Below are 26,249 nucleotides of genomic sequence, written 5' to 3'. Positions count from 1 at the left end.
CTCCTCCTGAACACAGACCCATAACAAACTCGTAAGTCTAACTGCCTACATCACCTCACCTCTTGGATATTTAAAAGGTTGTCAAATTTAAGATGTCCAAACCTGAACTCTTTACTTTTCATCACCCCAACCTGTTTTCCTGCTGGTGGTTTCTATTTCAGTCAGTTGTTCAACTGCTCAAGTAAAGTAAGACAAAAACAAGATTCATCTTTGATTTTTTTCTTTCTCTTATCTCTAATTCATCAGAAAGTACTTCCTCTTGGTTCTACTTTAAAAATGTATCCCTCATTCACTTTACCTCTTTCTGGCTCTGCTACTACTATCCTTGTTCTATCACCTCTTGCTCGCATGGTTGCTGGAACCTCCTCACCAATTTCCAGACCTTTCTTCCTACCAGGTACAATCCATTTACCCACAGTGACCTGAATGCTCTTCTAAAAATGTATCTCAGACTATGTCATTCTGTTAATGTAATTTAGACTGCTTACAAGTCTTCAGTGCTTCAGTGGCTTCCAGTTGCTTTTAGAATAAAAGCCCAACTTCCTCCTCTGGCCTGTGAAGCCTCACATAACTTGGCCTCTCCCTTCCCTCTCCTGCTGCTGTTCAGCCACGCTGGCCTCTCTTTGTTCCTTTGATGTGCTAAGGTCTTCTTTTCGTTGGGCCTTTGCCAGAGCTGTTTCCTCCGCCTTGCACGCCTTTCCTCTAGATCTTTGCAAAGTGTTTCCTTATTGTCATTTAGATCATAGCACAGATTACAGGCCACTTTGCCAGAGAAGTCTTCCCTGACCACCCAATTCAAATAGGCATATGCCCTCTCTATCACACTGCTTAACTTTTAAAAAACTGTATGATAAATATTTTGGTATTTTGATGACTGAGTTCGGTACAATTGGTTTCCTTTATAATCCCATGTGTTTTTAAATTAAACTTTTTTATTTTGAGATAGTTGCAGATTCACATGCAATTGTGAGAAAGAATGCAGATACCTTATGCCCTTTGCCCAGATTTTTCCATCTTGCAAAACTATAGTACATTATCACAACCAGGATATTTACATTTACATTATCTAATACATGGATATGGTATATCTCTCTATGTATTTTGCTCTTTGATTTATTTCATCAGGATTTTGTAGTTTTTAGCATACATGTCCTGTACATGCTTTGTTAAATTTACACCTGTGACCTTGCTGAGCTCATTTATTTACACAATGCAGAACAGATTCATCACCATAAGGATCATGAATGTTGCCCTTTTATGGCCTTGCCCACTCCTCTTCTGCCCCCACCTGCTCTGTAATGCCTGACAACCACTAATTTGTTCTCCTTTCTATAATTTTGTCATTTCGTAAGTGTTACATAAATGGAACCATATAGTCTGTAACCTTTTGGCTTGGATTTTTTATCTCAGCGTAATACTGTAGAAGTTCATCCAGGTTGTTGTATGTATCACTAGTTTGCTCCTTTTTTAAAAAAATAAATTTATTTATTTATTTATTATTTTTAATTTTTGGCTGCGTTGGGTCATCATTGCTGCATGTGGGCTTTCTCTAGTTGCGGTGAGTGGGAGCTACTCTTTGTTGCGGTGCACAGGCTTCTCATTGCGGTGGCTTCTCTTGTTGCGGGGCATGGGCTCTGGGCACGAGGGCTTCAGTAGTTGTGGTGTGTGGGCTCAGTAGTTGTGGCTCCCGGGCTCTAGAGCTCAGGCTCAGTAGTTGTGGCACACGGGCTTAGTTGCTCCACGGCTTGTGGGATCTTCCCAGACCAGGGCTCGAACCTGTGACCCCTGCATTGGCAGGTGGATTCTTAACCACTGTGCTACCAGGGAAGTCCAATAGTTTTCTCCTTTTTATTACAGATATCGGTTTGTTTAACCATTTACCTGTTGAAGGACATCGGGATTGTTTGCAGTTTGGCTATTAGGAATAAAGCTGCTATAAATATTTATGTACAGGTTTTTATGTGAACATAACTTTGCATTTCTCTGGGTTGAATGCTTAGGAGTGCAGTTGTTAGATCACGTGGTAGTTACATGTTTAGTATTTTAGGAAGCTTTCTCTCTTTTCTAGAGTGACTATCATTTTATGTTCCTACCAGTAATGTATGAGGGTTCCAACTTTTCCACATCCTCTCTAGGATTTATTGTCACTATTTTTTATTCTAGCCATTCTATTAGATGTATGGAGTTACGTCATTGTGTTTTACTTTGCATTTCACTAATTGCTAATGGTTGAACAACTCTTCATGTACTTATTTGCTTTCTGTATCTCCTCTTAGGTGAAATGTCTGTTCACATCTTTAGCCCATTTTTAAATTGGAATTTTTTTTTAACTGTTGACTTCTGAGAATTCTTTATAATTTCCTAGGGTATCCTCCTTTGTTGGATGTATGGTTTGCAAATATCTTCTCCCAGTCTGTAGATTGTCTTTTCATCTTCTTTCACAGAGCAAAACTTTAAAATTTTGATGAAATGCAGTTTGAGAATTTCTCCTTTTATTGATCATGTTTATGGTATCTAAGAACTCTGCCTAGTCCAAGATCTTGAAGATTTTCTCCTATGTTTTTTTCTAAAAGTTCTACGGTTTTGTGTTTTACATTTAAGCCTGTTGTCTATTTTGAGTTAATTTTTTATAGGGTATGACTTAGGTTGAAGGTCTTTTTTTTTTTTTTTTGGTTTATGAGTGTTTTTTTACCCCAGCACCATTTGTTGAAAAGGTTATCCCTCCTCCATTGAATTGCTTTTGAACCTTTGACAAAATCAGTTGGGCATACTTGTGTGGATCTATTCATGCCTTCTCTATCCTATTCCACTGATCTATCCCTTGGCCAATAGCACCCAGTCTTGACTGTCACTACATGATGTCTTGAAATCAGACTGATTCTTTCCACATTATTCTTCTTTCTCAAAATTGTTTTAGTTATTGTAGCTCCTCTGTCTTTCATATATATTTTAGAATAATCGTATCTATATCTACAAAAAATATTTCTGGAATTTTTATAGGAATTGCACTAAAACTGTGTATCAGTTTAGAGAGCATTGACATGACTCCGATGTTGAATCTTTAGCGTAGAAGTCCTATACATGCTTCATTAAATTTATACTTGTGAACTTGCTGAATTCATTTATTAGTTCTGGGAGGGATTTTTTTTGTGAGGGGGTTGTTTGTTTTTTGGTATATTCCTTGGAAACTTTTTTGTGAACAATCATGTCACCTGTAAATAAGGACAGTTTTAGTTCCTTCTTTATGTTTTATATGCCGTTTATTTACTTTTTTTGGCCTATTTCACTGGCTAGAACTTCCGGCATTCTTTTGAATGAGCGTTGACAGTGGAATCCTTGCCTTGTTCCCCACCCTTACGGAAAGGCTTTCAGTCTTTCACTATTAAGAGTAATGTTAGCTGTAAATCTTTCGTGGATGCTTTTTAACACATTGAGGAAGTTCTCTAATTCTGTTATTTCTGAGTGTTTTTTAAATCATGAATAGGTGTTGAATTTTGTCAAAGGCTTTTTCTACATCAGTTTATATGATTATGTGTTTTTTTCTTCTTTAGCCTGTTAATATGGTGGATTACATTAATTGATTTTTGAAAATTGAACTAGTTGGGTGTCCTTAGAATAAAACCCACTTGATCATGGTGTATATTTCTTCTTATATATTGATGAATTAATTCTATTTGCTAATGTTTTGCCATGGATTTTTGTTTCTATATTTTTGGGATATTGGTCTTTATTTTTCGTACTGTTTGTCTAGTTTTAGTATCAGGTAATACTACTTTAATAAAATGAATTGGGAAGTGCTTACTCTTCTGTTTTCTGGAAGAGATTATGTAAAATTGATGTTAATTCTTTTTTAGACATTTAGTAGAATTTTCCAGTGAAAACATCTGGGCTTGGAGATTTCTCATTTGGGAGTTTTGTTAGTTTGTGTTTTTTAAGGATTGGTCCATTTCATTTAGGATAACTCTCCACACATATCAGACTTATGTGTGGAGAGTTATTCATAGTATTCCCCTATTCATCATTATCATCAGTTCCCTTATTACATGTGTATAGGGTCTCTTTGACTTTTGATATTGGTAATTTCATGCCTTCTCCCTTTATCTTTGTCAGTCTTGCTAGAGGTTTGTCAGTTATATTGATCTTTTCAAAGAACCAGGTCATTATTTCATTTTCCCCAATGTTTTGCCATTTTCAATTTCATTGATTTCTGCTCTTATTTTATTATTTCCTTCCTTTTACTTGCTTGGGTTTATTTTGTTCTCTTCATAGGTTCTTGAGGGAAGCAGACTATTGATTGGAAACCTTTTCTCTTTTCTAACGTATGCAGTGAAGGCTATATATTTTCCTCTCAACACTGTTTTAGTTGTATTTCACTAACTTTGATATGTTGTATTTTAATTTTCATTCATTCAGTGTACATTTTGACTTCCCTTGAGACTTTTCTTTGATCCACGATTGTTTATGGTGTTTGTAATTTTTCCTGTTTAACCCTGTTTTTGATTTCTAGGTTGATCCCAATGTCATTAGAGAATACATTCTATATGATTTTGACTTTTAAAAATTTTGTGATGTTTATTTTATGGCTCAAAATGTGGTCTATTTTGTTATATGTTCTGAAGGCACATGAAAATAGTGTGTATATGCTGTTGTTGGGTGGAATATTCTGTAAATATTGATTAAATCCTATTGGTCAATAGTGTTGTTGAATTCAATATACTTATTGGTTTTCTGTCTAGTTCTTTTAATTGTTGAGAGAAGTCTCCAAATATAATTATCTATAATTATATCTATTGTCTATATTTTCTTTCATTGCTGTCAGTTTTACCATTGCATAATTTGCAGTTCAAGTGTTTGGTAAATACACATTTAGGGTTTCTGTGTCTACTTGGTAGATTTACCCTTTTAAATTCATTATCATTATTTAATGTCCCTCTCTGTCTCTGCTAATTTTATGTGCCCTGAAGTCTACTTTATCTGATATTAATATAGCTAATCCTGCTTTCTTTTGGTTAATGTTTGCATGATATGTATTTTTTCATTCTTTTACTTTTAACCTGCATATATTGCTTTACTTGAAGTGAGTTTCTTGTGGACAGCATATAGTTGGATCATGGTAATTCACTGCACCAATATGTCTTTTAATTGGTGTTTTTAGACCATTTACATTTAATGTAATTATATGTTAGGGCTAAAGGCTACCGTTTTTTTGCTTGTTTTCTGTTTCTTGTCTTTTTTTCCTTGCCTTCTTGTGTGTTACTTGAATTTTTTTAGAATTCTATGTATAACATTTTTGAGTGTACAGGTTTCTCCCACTATCCAAAGTAGAATGTTCCTATGAAACCTTTCATAAGCGGAAATGGAGTAAAGTAGAGACGCAATTACCTTAGCACACATCTTGCTAAGAGATGCATAAACTAAATTGAGGTAAACTACATATGCTGACAGATACAGTTCAAAGCTCAGCTTGATATTGAGATGTTGAGTATAGTTCCCAGGGATTGAGCTTAGTGGTGCCACTCTTGCTGCTATTGATTTTCTGTCTGGATGATCTGTCCATTGATGTAAGTGGGTTGTTAAAGTCCCCTACTATTATTGTGTTACTATCAATTTCTCCCTTTTTGTTTGTTAATATTTGCTTTATGTATTTAGTTGCTTCTATGTTGGGGATACACACACACACACACAAGTGTTATATCTTCTTGTCGAATTGATCCCTTTATCATTCTGTAATGTCCTTCTTTATCTCATGTTACAGTCTTTGTTTTAAAGTCTATTTTGGTCCAAGTATTTCTTCCCCAGCTTTCTTTTTTATTTCCATTTGCATGGAGTAACTTTTTCCATCACTTCACTTTCAGGCTGTGTGTGTCTCTAGATCTGAAGTGAGTCTCTTGTAGGCAATATATATATGGGTTATATTTTTATATCCATTCAGCCACTCTATATCTTTTGATTGGAGCATTTAGTCCATTTACATTTAAAGAAATTATTGATTAGGTATGTACTTACTGCCATTTTGTTAATTGTTTTCTGTTTCTTTTGGTAGTTCTTTTGTGTTCCTTTCTTCTTCATTTGCTTTTTTCCCTTATGATTTGATAACTGTTCTATTGTTATGTCTGGATTCCTTTCTCTTTTTTGTGTTTTTATTACAGATTTTTGGTTTGTGGTTACCCCAAGGTTTCTATATAACAACACATATATATATGTATATACATGATTATTTTAAGTTGGTGATCTCTTAAGTTTGAATGCATTCTAACAACCCTGCATTTTTACTCCCCCTCGCCCCACATTTAATGTTTATGACTTCACATTTACATCTTTTTGTTCATCTTTTACCTACTTATTGTGGATATAGATGATTTTACTACTTTTGTCTTTTAACCTTCCTACAAAGTGGCTGATCTACTACCTTTGTTGTATATTTGCCTTTACCATTGACATATTTCCTTTCATAATTTTCATATTTCCAGTTGTGGTCTTTTCTGCTTAGAGAAGTCCCTTTAACATTTCTTGTAAAGCCAGTTTAGTGATGCTGAACTCTTTTATCTTTTACTTGTCTGTAAAACTCTCTGTATCTCCTTCAAATCTGAGTGATAGCCTTGCCTGGTAGAGTATTCTTGGTTTTAGGTTTTTTCCTTTCATCGCTTTAAATATATTATGCCACTCCCTTCTGGCTTGCAGAGTTTCTGCTGCAAGGTAGCTGACAAGTGTTATGTGAGTTCCCTTTTATGTGACTTGTTGCTTTTCCTTGCTGCTTTTAAGATTCTCTCTGTCTTTAATTTTTTCAATTTTAATTATAACGTGTCTTGCTGTGAATCTCTTTGGGTTCATCTTGTTTGGGACTCTTTGTGATTCATGGACCTGGATGTCTGTTTCCTTTCCCAGGTTAGGGACGTTTTTCAGCTATTATCTCTTCAAATAAGTTGTCTGTCCCTTTCTCTCTCTCTTCTCCTTTTGGGACCCTTAGAATGTGAATGTTAGTATGCTTGATATTGTCTCAGAGGTCTCTTAAACTATCCTCATTAAAAAAAAATTTTTTTTTCTTTTCAGCTTGGGTGATTTCCACTATTCTGTCTGCCAGTTTGGTGATCCGCTCCTTTGTATCATTCACCTGCTGATTATTTCTAGTATATTTTTTATTTCAGTTGTTGCATTCTTCAGCTTTGTTTGGTTCTTCTCTATATTTTCCAGCTCTTTGTTAAACTTCTCACTGTGCTCATCCATTCTCCTCCCAAGTTCACTGGGCATCTTTATGATCATTACCTTGAACTCTTTATCGGGTAGATTGCTTATCTCCACTTCACTTCGTTCTTCTTCTGGGGTTTTATCTTGTTTCTTCATTTGGAACATATTCCTCTGTCACCTCATTTTGCCTATTTTTATTTCTACGTATTAGGTAGGCTGGTTATTTTTCCTGATCCAGAGAAATGGCCTTATGTAGGAGATGTCCTATGGGGCTCAGTAACACACTCCCTTCTGGCCACCAAAGCTATATGCTCTAGCAGTGCCTTCTGTGTGGACTGAGTGGGCCCTTCTGTTGAGACAGGGCTGACTACTGTGGGTACACTTGTAGGTGGGACTGTCCCCTGGGCTGGTTGGCTTCCAGGCCCTGCCTCATGTGGATGCTGCTGGCCTGCTGGTAGGTGGGGCCAGGTCCTGGCATGGCTGGCTGAGGGTCCTGGGGGTCCCGGGGCTGGTACCAGCTGGCTGGTGGGTGGGTAAGCCCCAGTGCTAATAGGCTAGAAGGAGGGCTCCAACCTGGTGCTTGCCAGCATCTGTGCCCCCAAAGGGAATCCTAGTTGCCTCCTGCTTCTCTGGGAGGCTCTCCAAGGTTAGAAAGTGGGTCTGACCCAGGCTCCTTTCACATTATTACCTCTGCATTGCGTCTCAGGACATGTGAAATTTTGCATGAGCCATTTAAGAGTGGAGTCTGTTTTCTGTAGCCCTCTGGCTCTTCTGTATGCAAACCAGTTGTTCTGGGGCTTGTATTCCCAGTGCAGGACCCCCAGGCTGGGGAACCCAATGTGGGGCTCAGACCCCTCACCCCTAGGGTAAAACCTTTGCAGGTATAATTATCCTCCTGTTTGTGGGTTGCCTAGCTGGGGGTGTGAGTCTTGACTGTGCCATGTCTCTGCCCCTCCTACCTGTCTCACTGTGGCTCCTTCTTTACGTCTTTAGTTGTGGAAAACCTTTTTTGATAGTCTTCAGGTCATTCTCATCCATAGTTGCTCTGTAAATAGTGGTAATTTTGGTGTGCCCGTGGGAGGAGGTGAGCTCAGGGTCTTTCTACTCCGCCATCTTGGCCATACTCTCATGACGGTAGGATTTTTTAAATTGAAACTCTGGCATTTTAGGTATTATTTTATGAGACTCTGGATCTTATTTAAATTGTCTGTTTTTACTGGCTTTCTTTCCCACTGCCTTGGCAAGGAAAGGTGGTGGCATTGCCTTGTTACTTCCCAGTGGGGGTAAATGTCCAAGTTTCTCACTTAGACTGTTGACATTCAGGGTTTGTGCCTCCTTATTGCTGTGTGCGAGCGGGAGTTCTGACACCTCAGTAGGCTTGCGCTGATACCTCTCTGGCTGGGATAGGTAGAAATGCCTTGTAGCTGTTTCCCATATGGCCTCAACTCACACCATGGGCGGGGGTGGCCTCATTACCACAGGGTGGTGGTAGAAGTCCTGATTCTCCACGAGGCCTCCTCTGATACAGCCCAGGAAGGAGGGTGAGAGGGTACCTTACTTGTGGGAGTGGAGGTCCAGGCTCCCCCACATGTTGTCCACTGACATGGAAGGTGTGTGCAGGGTGGAGCTTGTTGCTACCTGGTGGGGATGAAAGTACTGGCTTCCTACTTGACTTTCTCTGGCACCATCCAGGGGAAGAGAGATTGCGGGGGTGGGGGTCACCTCATTATAATTTGGCAGAGGTGCAAGTTCCCCCATTCCACTCATCCTTTGCTAGTGTGGATGGGAGTAGGGGTCACAGCTCTTTCTGGGGCGTTTGGAGTAGAGCTGGAGTAGAGCGGGTATTATCTAAACACTTCTGTCTTGCTAGACTGCTCCTTGCATGATCCTTTGGCTGGAGAGAGCAGGGCTTTATTGAGGTTACTTATTTATTTATTTTCCTGCATCTGTTGGTATTTCCAGGTTGCTGCTATCTCAGCTCCAAGTCTTGGATGTATGAGGGAAAAAGAAAACTCAGGAAGCTCACCACTGTGTCATTTCTTGGGTCCTGAGGTGCCTACTCAGTGTGCCTCCTTCTTTCCACCTGTCAGGGCCTTCTTGGGTTTGTGTTATATATAAGGATTTTGGTGGTAGTTAGTGGGAGGAATAGAGAAAAGTATATGTACTCCATCTTCCCTGAATCAGAAGTCCTTTGAGTTACCCAGATAAAATCCCTTCCTAGCAGGTATGACTGTCCGGTCATTTCTTGTCCTGGTTGTCCCTCATGGCATCCTAAGCCTTGTGAACGCTGCATGGAGCCATCTGCTGATGTTGAATGAACATTCAGCAAGTTGTCAGCATTGGAACCTGGATGGCTGCTTCTGTTGAACTCCAACGTATTGTCTGCCTGGATGCTCTTGATTTGGGGGGAGGAATGTGCAAAATCCAGATGTTTTAAATGAAGTTTCCTAGTTTTGAAATATTGGCCATTAATTTAAAGTTTTAAAAACCTCTGCAGGCCAAAAGAAACACATGTGATGAATTAACATGGTCCATTGCCAAATGGTTGGCGACGTTTTTTAAAACGTCTTAGACTAGCACATATTGCTGAAACGGTTCATAGGCAGGTTGACATCTCCTCTGGTTTGAATAGTAGAAGGATGATTCCTGGTCGCCTGTGGTGTTGCCAGTACTTGCTCAGGAGATAAATATGGTTTCTGTAGAGACAGCTCTTGGCTTTTCGCCTGGGACTGTTCCTGGAAACCTTGTTGAAAGGCAGATTGGATGGAACCGAGTTGAGCATTCGCCCATGTGCTGTTGTGTTAGGCTCTCTTCGAAGGAGCTTGGCCAGCGTAATGTGGGAACTGTGGAATGATCAGGTGTGAGGGCAGAGAGCTGTCTAGTCATGATACGAATTCAACAGTGCTGAGTGGGCAGAGCAGTAGAAGGCAGGCTTTGAAGTGAGTGGGCAGCCTCACACGACTGTGGGAACATGGGCAAGAAATGAGGGGGAGCGAGCCCTTTGCTCATAGTGACCTATTTGGGACTATTTTGAGAAGAGGATGCAAGAATAGGTAGTGTCTAGAATAGTCTAAGGCAGATGGGAGCTCTTCCCCGGTGCTCTCATTGAGCCTTCAGACCTCATAAGTAAAAGTTATGTATCTTAAGACAGAATTTGATAAATTTTATGTAACTCGTAAAATCTGCTTAACAAAAGTTAAACAACATCCTTGAATTTTATTTATCCTGGATCCTGCTATTCAAATTGATGTCTTAGATGAAGTGCTTTTTCCAAGAAAAGACTGAATCGTTGTCTAAACCTCGTGGTCATGTCTCTTCAAGGGTTGAGTTCTCAATAGGATGGCATGACATCCAGGACTAGGAGTAGTGTTAACAGTCAGCACGTAATGCAGAAATTTCAGAGCGAAACGACCTATACGATTCCATAATTTGGCCATAAATAGCAAAGACTTAGACCCTTGGGAGCTCAAAGCCCATAACTCACTTTTTTTTTTTTTTTTTTGCGGTACACGGGGCTCTCACTGTTGCAGCCTCTCCCGTTGCAGAGCACAGGCTCCGGACGCGCAGGCTCAGCGGCCATGGCTCATGGGCCCAGCCGCTCCGCGGCATGTGGGATCCTCCTGGACCGGGGCACGAACCCGCGTCCTCTGCATCGGCAGGCAGACTCTCAACCACTGCACCACCAGGGAAGCCCCCATAACTCACTTTTATTTTTCCTGATTTTCAGCGGTGGATTTCTTTCCTGGGGGACAGTGGATGGAGGCCCAGGTTTATTTTGAAGGAGTAGAAGCGGGTGTAGGAGCAACTGAGAAAATAAAGGAATTTCTCTTGTCTTTTTTTCTTTTCGGCCTGAGTGGGCATTGTTAAATCAGGTATATTAAATGTACCTTTCATTCAACTCCATTCCACGATGTCTTGAAGCTGAACTTCCAGGAACTGAACCTCTGTGGCTGTTGGTGGAAGGAACTGGGAAGTGCAGAGACTGGAGACCTGTATTTGAACAGTGGTTGTGCCAAAATGGGGGGGCTATGAGCCTCACCAGCTGGCTGTGGTGACTAATCGGGGGACCGGGGGCTCACTGTCAGGGGAGGTAGCAGGGAGTACTGCGAAGAGTAGCATCTGGGTTTGCGAAAACTAGGTGTCCCACGTTTGCCAAGAAGTGTGACTGGGAGAGTAACTTCACTCTCCTTGACGTTGGTTTCCTCATCTCTAAATGGCAATAATGAAACCAATATTAAAGGTTCTTCATGGGTGTTTCCATTTATTGAACATTTTTAGTTTGTACAGACTGTAAGGAGGAACTTACACGTATGTAATCTTCACAGCCACTTGCTCAAGTAGTGGCTATTTTCACCGTTTTAACAAATGAGAAAAGATGAACAGCCCTTGAAAAGTGTCTGGACCCAATTCCTCCCTGTGTCCCAGTGTTTCGCCTGAAGTCTCATTCAGAAGTGTTATCAAATGAGAGGAGGCCCAGAGACGTAAAGGGATGGCCTCAAGGTCACAGAGCTTTCTCATCTTAGAGTGAGGGCTTGACCTCAGCAATTTTGAAGTCCCCTCCATTTGTTGTGCCTTCCTGTGTGATGAACGTGATTGTTCAAGAATGAATTCACTGGGACTTCCGTGGTTAAGACTTCGCCTTCCATTGCAGGGGGTGCGGGTTCGATCCCTGGTCAGGAAGCTAAGATCCCACCTGCCTCACAGCCAAAAAACCAAAACATAAAACAGAAGCAATATTGTAACAAAATTCAATAAGGACCAAAAAATATAACTAAAGTGAGATATATACACTACCCAAATGATTCCTAAGCACTATGGAGGTAGAAATCATTAAAAAAAAAAAAAGAATGAATTAACTAATGCAGAGTCTGATAAATTAATTCCTCTGTGGAATAAAGAGAAAAGGTATGCAATATTTTTGTTTGCCACCATAATTACTTTAAAAAGATAGCTGGTTAAGATGCAGTATTAAATCACATTTGAATCTGTTTGTTTATATGTATTTTATTGTGTGTACCAAGTGTCCAGGAGCTACCTAAGGAACATGTAGGACGTATCCAGTGAATGTCTGATACAGCAGTGCATGCTGCCTGCTGCTTTGGCTGTTGGCCACTGTCTCCCACTTATTTGCACATGCTTGACAGTGTGCATACGATGTGCGTGTTTTCCTTGCTTGCTTTTCTCTCCCTGTTCCCTGGCTGTTCTTGGCTGACATCTGTTTTGCCCCGACAATTATTGTAGATCAGCAGACCGTGCCACCCACCTCTCCTGGAATCTACCATCATTTCTTGCTTCTTGGCTATTTTTTATGGCTTCTTATTTCAGTTTCTCCTCTCTTCTTCATCCCTCCCAGCCTCAACCTGCAGTCAGTAAGTCCTGTGTAGATTCTGCCTCCTAAATATTTCTCCCATTCACCCCTTCCTCTCCATCCCCACCACATTCCCCTGTTCCACGGGGGCTTATGGCTCTTGCCTAAGTGAACACTGTACCTGGTTGCCACTAGTATAAATTTGACTTTGTCATTCCCCTTCCAGGCCTTGCCATGGAGTCCCTACAGGCGTAGGGTAGACTCTCAGTTCTTTAAGTTGGAGTGTGATGGTTTCAGCTCTTTCTAGCAACGCTCAACCTCCGTTCTCCAGCAGCTTTGGGCCCATTTTGTCCTTTGCCTGTTCTGTTACTTCTGCCTGGAAAATTCTTCCCCATCTTCAGAGCCTGGAGAACTAGTTCACCCAGCTTCCTTTTATTCTTCCTCGTTCTTCTCCAAAGCTATTGCTTGCCATCACTGCTCCCTGAACCCTGGGTGTACACACATCAATAATGTCACCTTTGTTGTATTGAGTCATTTTGGTTACTTTTTAGGCCCTTCTACCAGACATTGCAAGCTGCTTCTCACACAGAAGTCTACATTTTTATTAAAAATTTTAAAGCTAATTTAGTTTTAATTTATTTTCATCACTTTTTTTCATGATCCAGATATCTTTAAATGCAATGAAAATTAACTTTCCATGATATGTCAGAGACTGGAACTAAAAAAAAAACTTTTCAGACTGCAAAAGAGTTATACAAATGAAAATATCAAGTGGAGATCCAGTTATCAAAATGAAAGCACTTGACATATTAAAAGTTAACAATTATTTGTTTAGAACACATAAAAAGTCAGTTTGCTACAGTTGTTGGATTTTCAAGAACTGTTGCAGAGGTTTGAAGAAAATAGATTTATTAACTTAAAAAGAACTTGAAACAAGTATTCAAAAGAAATCTGTGCCTTTATTAGAATGGTGTTAGGCTTCAAAAATGACAAATTAAATGATTAATTTTTTAAATAAGAAATGACCCTATAGAACTGCAATACTGGTCCAACAGTCCTGTTTTTACCGCAAGAAACAGAATGAGAGTTAAACAGAAAGCACTAGCAGGTATCAGTTAATCTAAGGTAATAGGTTCTTCGTTCCAAAAGCACTTGCAAAGAAAAACACTGGGGGGCACAGGGCATGGAGGCTCTTCCTAATAACTGGAATCCCATGAGTGTGTGTGTCTATGCCATGTGTCATAGGCTACTTTTTGAATTTGTCCTTTACGTGGTCACTTTTCCCCTCAAATACTAGTTTACCCGTGACTTTTTCCCTCAAAGGATAAAAAGCATGAAATATAAGCAAGCTCTTGCATCTTACGCTTAGAAGTGTTCAATTCAAGCGTCATGTATGTTTATCGGTACATTTATAGTGTACCGATAAACCCCATCAGATCTTGGCTCATTCAATAGTATAGAACCTGTCAGGGCACAGAAAGAACGAACCCCCGCTTCTTTTTGTTACACATACGATTCAAATACTGAATCTGAAGAAAAACATTTAATCATTTTGGCTCTCCTTTACATCCCCATGTTGATAAACTTACTAAAATATTCCTGTGTAATCGAGTATGGTCCTGTTATTTCAAGTCAAGTTTAAAATCTCAAAACCAGCCATCCAGGCAAAAAAGGCAATCAGAAAGATGATTTCTTCCTCATCTCCCTAACCCCAATAACTATGAAGTCAATTTTACATGATTCCAAACACTGAATCGTGATGACAAATGCTGAGCCCAATTTCTTTGTAATCCTTTCTGGTGTGGCATACGTGGTAGAATTCAGGTGTGGAAGCCAGCATGGATCCTCCAAACCAAATTGCCTGTGACTGCATTTTGGGTGTAATGACTTGTACATTGATAGGTTTTCGTGTCAATCTACCACCACTCAGTTCCTCACTTAATTTTAGCCTGGCATCTACAGTTCTTTTCAAATCTCTTTGTAAGTGATGTCCGATGTCCCTGAACATGGTTGAGCCTCCAGAGAGGACGATATTCTTGTAGAGAGGACGTCTGACATCAGTAGGACAGTTGTGAATTACTTTATCTACAACTTCTGAGATAGTTTGAGTAAAACCTGGATTAGCAAACTCTAGATGAAAAAAATTTCAGGTCCCATGAATTTCTCAATAACGAACACTAATGGAAAATTCTTTCTTTGAGATAGCACTGATTCCAGTATACTGTTTAATCCACTTTGCTCCATCTGTGTCATACTTGTTAAATTCTTTCACTAAATCTGGGCAGGCATAACTATAGTTTAAAGTTTAAAGTTTCCTTTAAAGTTTCCAAAGATTGCTCTGAAGGATTCTTACTTCTCCATCTCTCAGCAGTTGCTGAATAAAATATGTTCTTTTTCATCCTGTGTTTGGAATGTGCTTAACACAGCTGCCAGTCACATACCCTTCAGCCACAGGGGTGGCATGGGTGACACTGTTGCCACTGTCTATCAACAGATTGTTTTCCTACTTGTCTTGAGGTCCAGGATGCAGCTAAGGCAAGAATGGCCTGTGCAGAAATGTACGAGCCTAGAACATTATTTCAGCAGTATATTCCCTGTTTTCTGGAGTATTCAGTGGAGGTTCAGTCAAAAAAAAAATGGTCTTCAGGTTCTGCTCTTAAATATTTAAAGATCATTTGATCCATAAACCTTTTCATCAAGTCCCATTCTTCAACAGTGCCATGGCGGATTGGCCACTTTTTTGCATATGAAGGTTTTTCTGTTGCTTCATCAGCAATGAAGAAGTCTAGGTCATCAACACCTTTCATCACCCTCCTTTCAGCTTTCTCGTCCTTTCATTTTACTGACTCCTTAATAGCAATACCCTGTACCATAGTCCAGCACACAGGCTGGCAGCCGTCCACCATCTTCCTTGTCACCTGCTGATGCTGCTGCAACTGTCTGTTTGGTGCTGACTGGGGCCAGGGTTGAGCAGCGGGAGATAGAAGCTATTTGACCATCCACAGCTGGCCACTCTGTTTGTCATGGGGTGAGGGATGGAGACGGGAAGCAGAAGCAGAGGCAGGCTTGGTCAGTGGCTACCACTTCTACAACCCAGGCAGGTAGGCTGTCCTGGAAGTCTTTAGAAGTGCTTGTTGAGTGACTGAATGACTGTTTATGCTTACATTCTTTTCTCATGAATTCAAGCTTACAACTTTTATAGAAATTGGAGGTTTCCAGACTCCTAATAGCTGAATCATTGGGGTGTTGGTTGCACCAAAATTAAAATATTCTTTTATTGTATTAGTTTGATATTTGCCTCTGGCATCTACTTTGTTCTGAGCTTTGACTTTCATAAATTAGGAGTCGGGACTTCTTCACATCCAGGAAATGTTATCTTCATATCCAGAAAAAATGTTTTGTAGTCAATCAACTAATCATTCCATGAGCATAATCATAATGCTAATTAGCTGCATTTGGTAGAAGTGCTGGGTACTCTGCAAAGTATTTTTAGAGACAGCATCTCATTTCATCTCCTTGATACCTCTACCAAGAAGGTACTAACCTATAATGGAAAAGAATCTGAAAAAGAATACACACACACACACACACACACACACACACATCTGAATCACTTTGCTGTACACCTGAAGCTAACACAACATTGTAAATTAACTATACCTCAATTAAAAAAATGATTATTGGAAAAAAAGAAGGTGCTAGTCTTATTTCTCCTTTTACAAGGGAGGAAATTAGGCTTGGCAAGGTTAAGTAAAACTTGCTCAAGGTCATACAGCTGGCAAGTGGTCTTGTAAGGACTCAAGGACAGGCCTTGAGTGATTCCAAGACAAACGCAGTACAGTACTTGTCACCGTTGCATGAGATAAATCCGGTGCTACCCTCCAGTCTCTTCCTCATGATTTTCAATCTTCGAATAAATCCAAGGTGTCTTTATCATTCATTTGAACCATATGTCACCTATTTAGCCTCTATTAAATAGAAGCTCTAAATCAGGAGTTGGCAAACTGGCCTGTGGGTCAAATATAGCCCATTACCTATTTTCTTTTTTTTTTTGTACAACCTGTGAGCTAAGAATGATTTTTACATTTTTTAATGGCTGAAAAAAATCAAAAGAATTCTATTTTGTGACACCTAATAATTACATATGATTAAAATTTCAGTGTCCGAAAATAAAGTTTCATTGGAACACGCACCCAGGCTCATTTTCGTGCATGCTGTCTATGGCATAAAGCAGAATTGAATAGCTATGACAAAAGACAACATAGAGCACAAAAGCCTGTAATATTGCTCTCTGGTCCTTTACAGAAAACATTTGCCAACCTCTGCTCTGAGCTGTAAGTCTAGGGAATTTACGTATGCTGGTGTGCAACATTTCTGCAGCCCTGGACAGAACACTAAAAACGTTTTGTCTGCATCTGCAATTGGGTTGTGTGTTTTTTGGAGGATCTCCAATCACTTAACAATTCTGATTCATCCTGGTGACCTGGGAAGGGACTCGCTGTGGAATACATTCTTACTTTGTAATTCAGGAGACTTGCATACCCCAAAGTCACTTCTGGTCATGCCTCACCGTCTGGCACACACCAACGAACTCCTCTATCCAGAGTTTACAGTGCTGGCGAGGAATGGCCTTGATGTGTTTACTCCGATGGGGACATAGCGTTTTCTGTTTACAGGTTGTTAGGCATTCTGCCATGTGCCGCATTGTAATTCCTCACCAGGGAAACAGTGCTTGCTCCCCTCGCTGGGTTCCCTCCACTCCCATCATCATTCCCTTCTTGTTTTAATTATTCCGACTTTATTTTGCCTTCTTCTTTGCTTCATTTTGAAAGAGTCCCAATTTGCTTTTCTTGCCAGTTCTCTACTTGCTTTTCCCAGGGCTCAAAAATGATTCTTGAGGGTGATGTCATTTTCATGTTTATCTTTCCTCTCTAGCATGACTTTGATTAAATATGTATATTTTAATTGGTGAGCCGTGTTCTAAGGGAGTTGATCGTTGCAAGGTCCATGGCCAATTTCAGCCACAGTTAACCTGAGTCGATTTGTACAATAGCAGTGGAATGTTTTGGCTCCTATTGCAGCAGGAGTGGATCATATATGTTGTGTAGGCTTTTCAGAAACTTCATGCAGAAATTATGTGAAGCAGATGGTACCCTTTTGAGTTGCCAAACATGCATATTTTAAAGAAATGTGGTGTATCTATTCTTCTTGGTAAATTTAGACGGGGGTTCTTTGGGAATGGAAATCAGCTGAAATTGCCATAATTGAAAAATTCTTGGAAGCTTATCATCAAAATAAGGAGTGTAATATCAGAAGACCAACATAGACTAAGGAACAAATATTATTGGATTTATTTAATTTACTTCTCCAAGGACGAAAAGCCCTGTAGTCTCCATGATATGTCTTTTCTTTGATAAGGCTATTGATTCGTTCATTGAGATCTCTTGAGGGCATTTGGGGCAGTGAGAAAAGGTGGGTACGAGGCAGGGGAGATTGCATGGGACCAGAGAGCGAAGGCCAAGCCATTTAGCCGAAAGCTAATGGGATGGGGTGACATCACTCTGAGAAGACAGGACCTGGGACAACTTGCAGGTTAAGGAAGGGGCAGAGCCTTGGGAGGACTGCTGCTGGGTTTCTTCTGAGCAGGTAGGAGATCTCGATCAGTCGTAGTTACCTCTAAGCATTGACCAGGCAGGGTTTGCAGAGGAGGAAGCTGGGTCTCTCCGCAGGTAAGATGAAGAGCATGATGGAATCCAGGAGCCCCACCCAGGTAGGAAGGAGAATATAGCCGGCTTGGCTGTCTGCACTGGCACTTGCTGGGGAAATGCTTCTTTTTTTAAAAAAACAAACCTGAGTAGGGCTTCCCTGGTGGCGCAGTGGTTGAGAGTCTGCCTGCCGATGCAGGGGACGCGGGTTCATGCCCCGGTCTGGGAGGATCCCACATGCCGTGGAGCGGCTGGGCCCGTGAGCCATGGCCGCTGAGCCTTCACGTCTGGAGCCTGTGCTCCGCAAGGGGAGAGGCCACAGCAGTGAGAGGCTTGCGTACTGCAAAAAAAACCTGAATATTTTTCTTTTTTTTAAGTTTATTTATTTATGGCTGCATTGGGTCTTCGTTGCTGTGTGCGGGCTTTCTCTAGTTGCAATGAGCACGGCCTACTCTTGGTCGCAGTGCGCGGGCTTCTCATTGCGGTGGCTTCTCTTGTTGCGGAGCACAGGCTCTAGGCGTGCAGGCTTCAATAGTTGTGGCACGTGGGCTCTGGAACACAGGCTCAGTAGTTGTGGCACACGGGCTTAGTTGCTCCGTGGCATGCAGGATCTTCTCGGACCAGGGCTCGAACCCACGTCCCCTGCATTGGCAGGTGGATGCTTAACCACTGCGCCACCAGGGAAGTCCCTGGGGAAATGCTTCTTAGTGCCTCAGTCTTCTTACCTGTGAAATGGAGATAACTCTGCCTAGGGCTAATGTATTTATTTATTATTGTTTTTTTTAATCATCTTTATTGGAGTATAATTGCTTTACAACGTTGTGTTAGTTTCTGCTGTATAACAAAGTGAATCAGCTATATGTGTACATATATCCCCATATCCCCTCCCTCTTGAGCCTCCCTCCCACTCTCCCTATCCCACCGCTCGAGGTGGTCACAAAGCATCGAGCTGATCTCTCTTTGCTATGCAGCAGCTTCCCACTAGCCATCCATTTTACATTTGGTAGTGTATATATATTTTTTTTTTAACATCTTTATTGGGGTATAATTGCTTTACAATGGTGTGTTAGTTTCTGCTTTATAACAAAGTGAATCAGTTATACATATACATATGTTCCCATATCTCTTCCCTCTTGCGTCTCCCTCCCTCCCACCCTCCCTATCCCACCCCTCCAGGCTGTCACAAAGCACCAAGCCAATATCCCTGTGCCATGCGGCTGCTTCCAACTAGCTATCTACCTTACTACGTTTGTTAGTGTGTATATGTCCATGACTCTCTCTCGCCCTGTCACAGCTCACCCTTCCCCCTCCCCATAACCTCAAGTCCGTTCTCTAGGAGGTCTGCGTCTTTATTCCTGCCTTACCCCTAGGTTCTTCATGACATTTTTTTTTTACTTAAATTCCATATATATGTGTTAGCATACAGTATTTGTCTTTTTCTTTCTGACTTACTTCACTCTGTATGATAGACTCTGGGTCTATCCACCTCATTACAAATAGCTCAATTTCGTTTCTTTTTATGGCTGAGTAATATTCCATTGTATATTGGTAGTGTATATATGTTAGTGCTACTCTCTCACTTCGTCCCAGCTTACCCTTCCCCCCCACCCCCATGTCCTCAAGTCCATTCTCTTCCTCTGTGTCTTTATTCCTGTCCTGCCCCTAGGTTCATCAGAACCATGGGCTAATGAATGTATGAAGCTTGCATAGTATCAGGCTCAATTCTGACTTGGAGGGTTGTGGTGAGGATAAGAAGTTACGTATCTAAAGTGCTTTGCACATAATATGGTTCAACAAATGGTGATTTTATTATAATAATCATTTAGAAGGGAGCTGTGTTACCTGTTGGTGAAGAGTTTGGGTTCAGAGTCGGGGAGACCTGGTTGGAGTCCCAGCGCAGCAGTGTAGTAGTGGTGTAATCTTAGGCAAGCCCCTTCCCTTCTGTAAACCTCAGTTTCCTCTTCTGTACAATGGGGAGAAAAACAGCTCCAACATGGTGGACTCAGAGGATTAAATGAGCTAATGCATTTGAAGTATTTAGCACAGGACTCGGCATGTAATAAACATGCAAAAAACACTAGCTGTTACGTTTTTCCGCGGGCCTCCTGCCTGGGACAGAAAATCAAACTCTGCTCCTTAAAGCAGAATTTGGCCAAGCTCCACCCTCATAAGGTCCTTATGTGAGAACCCACTATTGGGTCCCTGGGGAGCAGAAGGCCTGCTTGGGTGATGACTTAGGTCTCTCAATTCTCCCTCAACCCCTCCACAATGCTACATGTTTCCATACTGCACACATTAAGGTCTGCACTCAGTAATTTATGGTTTAAGGGCTGGGTGTGTATTTTCGAGATCCTTCAGAGATGAGCACATTTGGGATCAACACTGAAGGAACACCCTTGCTGCTTCACTTACGTGGAGGTAGTATATTCTGTTGGTTAGGATGTTTGGGGGTGGGGGGTAGTGTAGCTGGACTGTGTATATTGTTTCCTGGGTTTGAAGGTTCCCATAAGACTTTGAAACAGGGATTTGTGGGGAGGCAGCTTTTTGGTTGTTGTTGGGTTTTTTTGTTTTTTTTAAACATCTTTATTGGAGTATAATTGCTTTTTTTTACATCTTTATTGCAGTATAATTGCTTTTTTTTTTTTACATCTTTATTGGAGTATAATTGCTTTACAATGGTGTGTTAGTTTCTGCTTTATAACAAAGTGAATCAGTTATACATATACATCTCAGAGACAGCGTGGAAGCCACGTCAGAGTTATGCCAACCAGAGGCAGGAGGCTGGGGCGTTTATCTACCAACTTCCCCTTTAGCATTGGCTGGGGGCTGCTCCTGGGAGCATTTGATAGCCACTAGCTACACATGACTATTGAGCATTTGAAATGTGGCTAATGCGACTGTGATAGAATTCTAAAATGTTTTTTAATTTTAATTCATTAAAGTTAAAATTGCCATATGTAGCTAGTGGGTATGGATTGGATAGCGCAGCCACCATGAAGTTAGACACCAAGTGTGTTTTGTTTGCTGCTGTGTTCCCAGCCCCAGATTCACGTAACAGGCACTTAATATTTGTGGAAATAATGAATGTAACTGGAGGAAATCTCTGGCAGGGTTTTCTTTAATTGCTTTGCCAATGCTTCCTTTCCTCTTTGTGTGTCTTCCCAAGTTTAGGTAAGGCACTCTACCACCTTCATTAGTAGCTACCACAAGTGCTCTTTTCGGGGCATCTGTGGGACTTCCACCCTGTGGCCCTTTATTTATCCCATTGTGTGTGCCAATCTGACCAGTGAGTGAGGGATCCATCCATCCTTGCTTCAGGCATTCTTGCCTGCTTTATGTTTTTCAGAAATTTCTCAAAGCTGCTGCCAGGTAGATTGGAGTTGCTCCAATTTGCAAAGTGGATCTAGATGATTCCAAATTTTATAGTCCTTTGGTCATTCCAGTTGTTCCAGCACCATTTGTTGAAGAGATTATCTTTGCTCCATTGTACTGCCTTTGCTCCTTTGTCAAAGATCACTTGACCATGTTTATGGGAGTCTACTTGTGAGCTCTCTGTTCTGCTCCATTGATCTATTTGTGTACTCTTTCACCAATATCGTGCTGTCTTACTTAACTGTAGCTTTATAGTTAGCCTTACAGTCTGATAACCTCAGTCCTCCAACTTTGTTCTTCAGTATCAATCTTGGCTATTCTGCGTCTTTTGCCTCTCCATGTAAAACTTTAGAATCAGTTTGTCAATATCTACAAAATAACTTGCTGGGATTTTGATTGGGACTTTTTTTACCTTTATTATGAAAAAATTTAAACATATAGAAAACTAAAGAGAAAAATACAGTTAATATCCCGACCCCATCACCTGCATCTCACAATTGTTAACATTTTGCCACCTTTGCTTCGTCTTCCTTTTTTCCTGAAATACTTTGACATCATAACATTTCGTTCCCAAATACTTCAGTGTGCACATCTGAAAAATAAAGGCGTTTTTCTCCTTAACTATGCTACCATTATCACACCTAACAATGATTCTTTATATCATTCAACGCCCAGCCTATATGCAAACTTCCCTAATTATTCCCAAATGTCTTTGGGAAAGAGAGAGCTCTGGACTCTTCTTCATTTTATAAGGATACCAATCCTTATCCATCCTCCTTACCTAAATGTAATTACCTCCCAAAGACCCCACCTCCAAATAACCAGCACATTGGGAGTTGGTGCTTCAACACATGGATGTTGGGGCAGGGGAGACACAAACATTCAGGACACAACAATACTGTGTACAGATATTTGAGTACCTTTTCAGTTCTTTTGGGTATATACCTACGAGTGGAATTGCTTGGTCATTTTTAAATCTCTTATAATCCAGAAGAGTTTTTTTCTTTTGGTTCTCTTTTCTCTCATGACATCAGTTTGTTGAAATGACCGGGCTAGCTGTCCCACCTTTGGGCTGTGTCTCGTCGTGTCCTCATGCTGTTTTTCAGCACATTCCTCTCGGCCTCGAATTTCCTATAATTGGGCTCTGATGTTTTAATTTTCTCTGTGGTCTCCTCTTTCCTCAGTTCATTCTGTTGGATACATTTGCCTCCTCTATTTTGTACTTGGCCTATTTTGGAGGAAGGTGCCCTCATTTCCTATCACAGACCCAAAGCAGTTTTTACTCTTCCCTGCAGTAAAGTTATGTGCAAGAAGGTCTTTGCTCTTATTCCTCGAGGAATCATTTTTGTTCTCCTATGCTCCAGATTCTGGTCATAGGCCTCAGACTGTCGTGTTTCTATTTACTTACCCATGAATAAGCCTAGTGTTGGCTCCTGGATGTGAGACACTGTTCACTCACAGGGCCCTCCCTGACCTCACCGACTGAGGCCAGCGGCCGAGCCGGTGTCTCCAATGGGACAGTTCTGGTCTGTCACACATCTCGGGCAGCTGTTTTTGGCTGACATAGCTTCTTTTCCCCCAACCGTCCATTTTCTGACAAGGGATAAAATGGACATGGGCCCTGCAGGGCCTGAGGCCACCTCTGATCAAACTTTCATTGCATGAAAATGTATACCTGCCTGCAGGCACTACTCCGGGGTCACCCAGGAATGCAGTTGGTCTGGTCATCTCTGCACCTTGCTGGGTTGCTCTCTAGAAGCTGTTGCTTCAGGATGGATGAGGCAAGAAAGTTATTGATGAGACATAGGGACTCGACCTCTTCAGAAAGGGGTTCCCAACAGTGTCAGGCTGGTTATGTGCTTTGGATTGAATCCCTTAGAGTTTAGTGGAGGAGCAGCCAGTGGAGTTAGGGTATTGATGAGGTCATGGCTAGCCTATATGGTGCTCTTTGTGAATTAGAAAAAGGCACCTTTTTCTCGAGACCCTGACTTCCATGTGCGGGAACACTGTGGTGTTCTACATACTGAATTTGTTAGAGCCGGTCATGGGATTGCTACTTACTAGAAGACTGTATGGTAAGCACAGAAATCTACAGTGTCTGTATGGAAAGGGTGTGTTCTCTGAACAGTGTGCTCAGCTTCACACTGCAGCCACTTCTGGTTTGGGGGCTGATGCGCACTTGTCAGTGACTGTATACCTGAATTCCTTCCCATCAGTGGAAGATCCTTCTGATTTTGGTATGTGGTAAATGCACTCTTATCTTGTCCAGACCTGTTGCTATTTTTAGTTTTCATGGGGACTTTAGTGAACATCTAGGCACTGTAAGTTATCTGCCTCCCCTGACCCAGAAGACTGAAGTAGACTTTTTGACAAAGATCCTGGCCAGTTCTGAAGCTATAATGCCGTGCACCGGGGTTGAATAACGGTGCCCTGAGGGTCCAGCATGGCTTGTGCTGGTGGATGGGATGCCTTGTGAAGAGCTGGTACGTTTCATGGCTTAACGGAATGCTTTGTTTCTTCTGATGGCATTCTCCAGGCAGGTGTTATATCTTGGATGACTCCCAGGAAATGAGGCTGGCTTCTGAGTGTGACTCTAGGAATCAGGCTTATTGGTCTACTTTCCCTAATTATGATGATAAATACCTACTTGAGAAGAAAATTCAAGCATCACAGTAAAGCTAAGGGAAAAAGGCTAAAACCACTTAATTTCCATTATCCAGGGTCAACTACCATTCCCTCCATTTCTCCATCCCTTTTTCCACTTTCATCCAGTTTGCTTTTCCAGGATGTTTACTGCTTCCTTTGATGGGGATGAAGACTCTTAGCCAGTGTTTGATAGCCTAGGGGCAACTTTATGTATTTGCAAACTGCATTATTCTTCCATAACTACAAACACAAGCTTCCTTTCATATTGAATGGTCCAGTAACCCTGGGGCACAACCGTTTTAGATTTCAATCTGCCATCGCTTGGTGATCTTGGGAAAGTCACTTAACCCCTATGGGCCTCCACTTCTATTTAAAATGAAGAGGCTGAACCAGTGTGCCCTTTCCAGGTGAAATCAAGCAGGGGAATTACGCCCATTTGAGAGAGAACAGCCTGTGGCACAGGTTTGTACCTGTTGTCAGTGGAGTCTAGTGGGAATTATCTAGAGATAAAGGAGATGGCTAGCTAGCTGGACAGGTAAGAGGGAACTGAACCTATCTCCAGGGCCTGGGCATTTTTTGGCAGGCTGGGGGAATGGGGTCATCAGGGACAGAATTGTTTGGCCCACAGAGGTCAGCTAAGACGTTGGGAAGAGACTGATGACCTTGTGTGAGAACTAACTTCAGAGAGAAGGACGAAGCTGGGACCCTCAAGACATCGCCACGCTTGGATATTTGGCCTCCCCTTCTCCGTGGGTCTAGGCTGCCCCCCTCCTGCTGTGCCCCATTAATGAATGCTTTGTGATGGTTTGTTGTGGTTATTTTCTGAGGACCTTGATTAGCAAAGGCTTTGCTGTCGACACACTGCACTGTTCCAGGTGACTCTTAGATGCTGGTCACTGATGGACAAAGGCCAGAAGGACGCTGGGAGTCATCAAAATGGCTCGGCCTCTATGTGGAGAGGAAGCCACTCAGGTGGTCTCCTGGGGATAAGAGTTTGTTTTTTTTCTGGTAAATGCAGTGGGTAGAAAATGTCATTTATACGTTTTGAAATATCCACCATAGGCATAGTGAAGAGGGAGAGGGTGCTCTGACACCTGGGTCTTTGTCTCTGGTTCCTGGCACACAGCTCCCCACATCCTCAGCACCTCCTAAGTGATGAGTGTCTTTAATATGCTAATGAGATTACTGTTGAGTCGGGGCTCCTAGATAGATTTAGGATGGGGGCTGGTCACCAGAAAGAACAAGGCATGAATAGAGGGTTGAAATTTTTAGCCCTACCCCCTGACTTCCAGGGAGGGGAGAGGGAGTGGGGATTGAGTTAACCACCAACGGACAAAGATTTAATCCATAATGCCTACCTGATGACCCCTCAGTAAAGACTCTTAAAAGAAGAGGTTCAGAGAACTTTCCAGTTGGTGAACACATGGAGGTGGTGCGCCCGGAGGGGGCGTGGGAGCTCTTTGCTCCCCGCTTGACTTCCTTGCTCTGTTCATCTCTTGCATTTGGGGGTTCCTAAGTTGTATCTTTATAATGGCCTATTAATGGTAAAGTGCTCTCCTGAGTTCTGTCGGCTTTTCTAGCAAATTATCAAACTTAAGGAGGAGATTGTGGGCATCCCCAACCTTGTAGCCAAGTGGGACAGACGTGTGGGTAACTGGAGACCCGACACTTGTGTCTGGCATCTGAAGGGAGGGCAGCCTTGAAACCTGTGGAGTCTGATGCCAACTCCAGGTAATTAGTGTCAGGACTGAATTGTAGGACACTCAGTTGGTATTGGAGAATTAGGGAATTGGTTGTTGGGTGGAAGAAGAAGCCACACATTTGGTGTCAGAGTGTTTTGAGTAAAAACAGATCACTGTCCCTGATGCCTTTTTAAGAAGATGTGTAGGCTGGAATATTGTGAGACATTGAAGGAACTGGCATCACAGAGGAGATAAAGAGAAACTCTTTCCCACTGGAGCCTGGCACCCTTCCTGAGCTCCAACGGTCAGTGTTTCTTGAATGAGTGAATTGACAACATGGACTCTGGTCTG

General features: G+C 41.6%; 1 protein-coding gene and 1 pseudogene across 10 annotated transcripts in view; one reads left to right on the top strand and one right to left on the bottom strand.

The window, feature by feature from the left end:
• SH3GL3 (SH3 domain containing GRB2 like 3, endophilin A3) overlaps positions 1-26,249 on the top strand; it is a 287,126-nt gene that overhangs the window by 148,240 nt on the left and 112,637 nt on the right. The gene's annotated exons all lie outside the window — the stretch shown is intronic.
• On the bottom strand, positions 14,226-15,315 carry LOC132503904 (actin-related protein 3-like; annotated as a pseudogene).

This window comes from Lagenorhynchus albirostris, chromosome 1 (genome assembly GCF_949774975.1).
Source record: "Lagenorhynchus albirostris chromosome 1, mLagAlb1.1, whole genome shotgun sequence".
Lineage (NCBI taxonomy): Eukaryota > Metazoa > Chordata > Mammalia > Artiodactyla > Delphinidae > Lagenorhynchus > Lagenorhynchus albirostris.
Note: the sequence above shows the minus strand (reverse complement) of the source record. Positions and strands in the feature narration are given on the sequence as shown.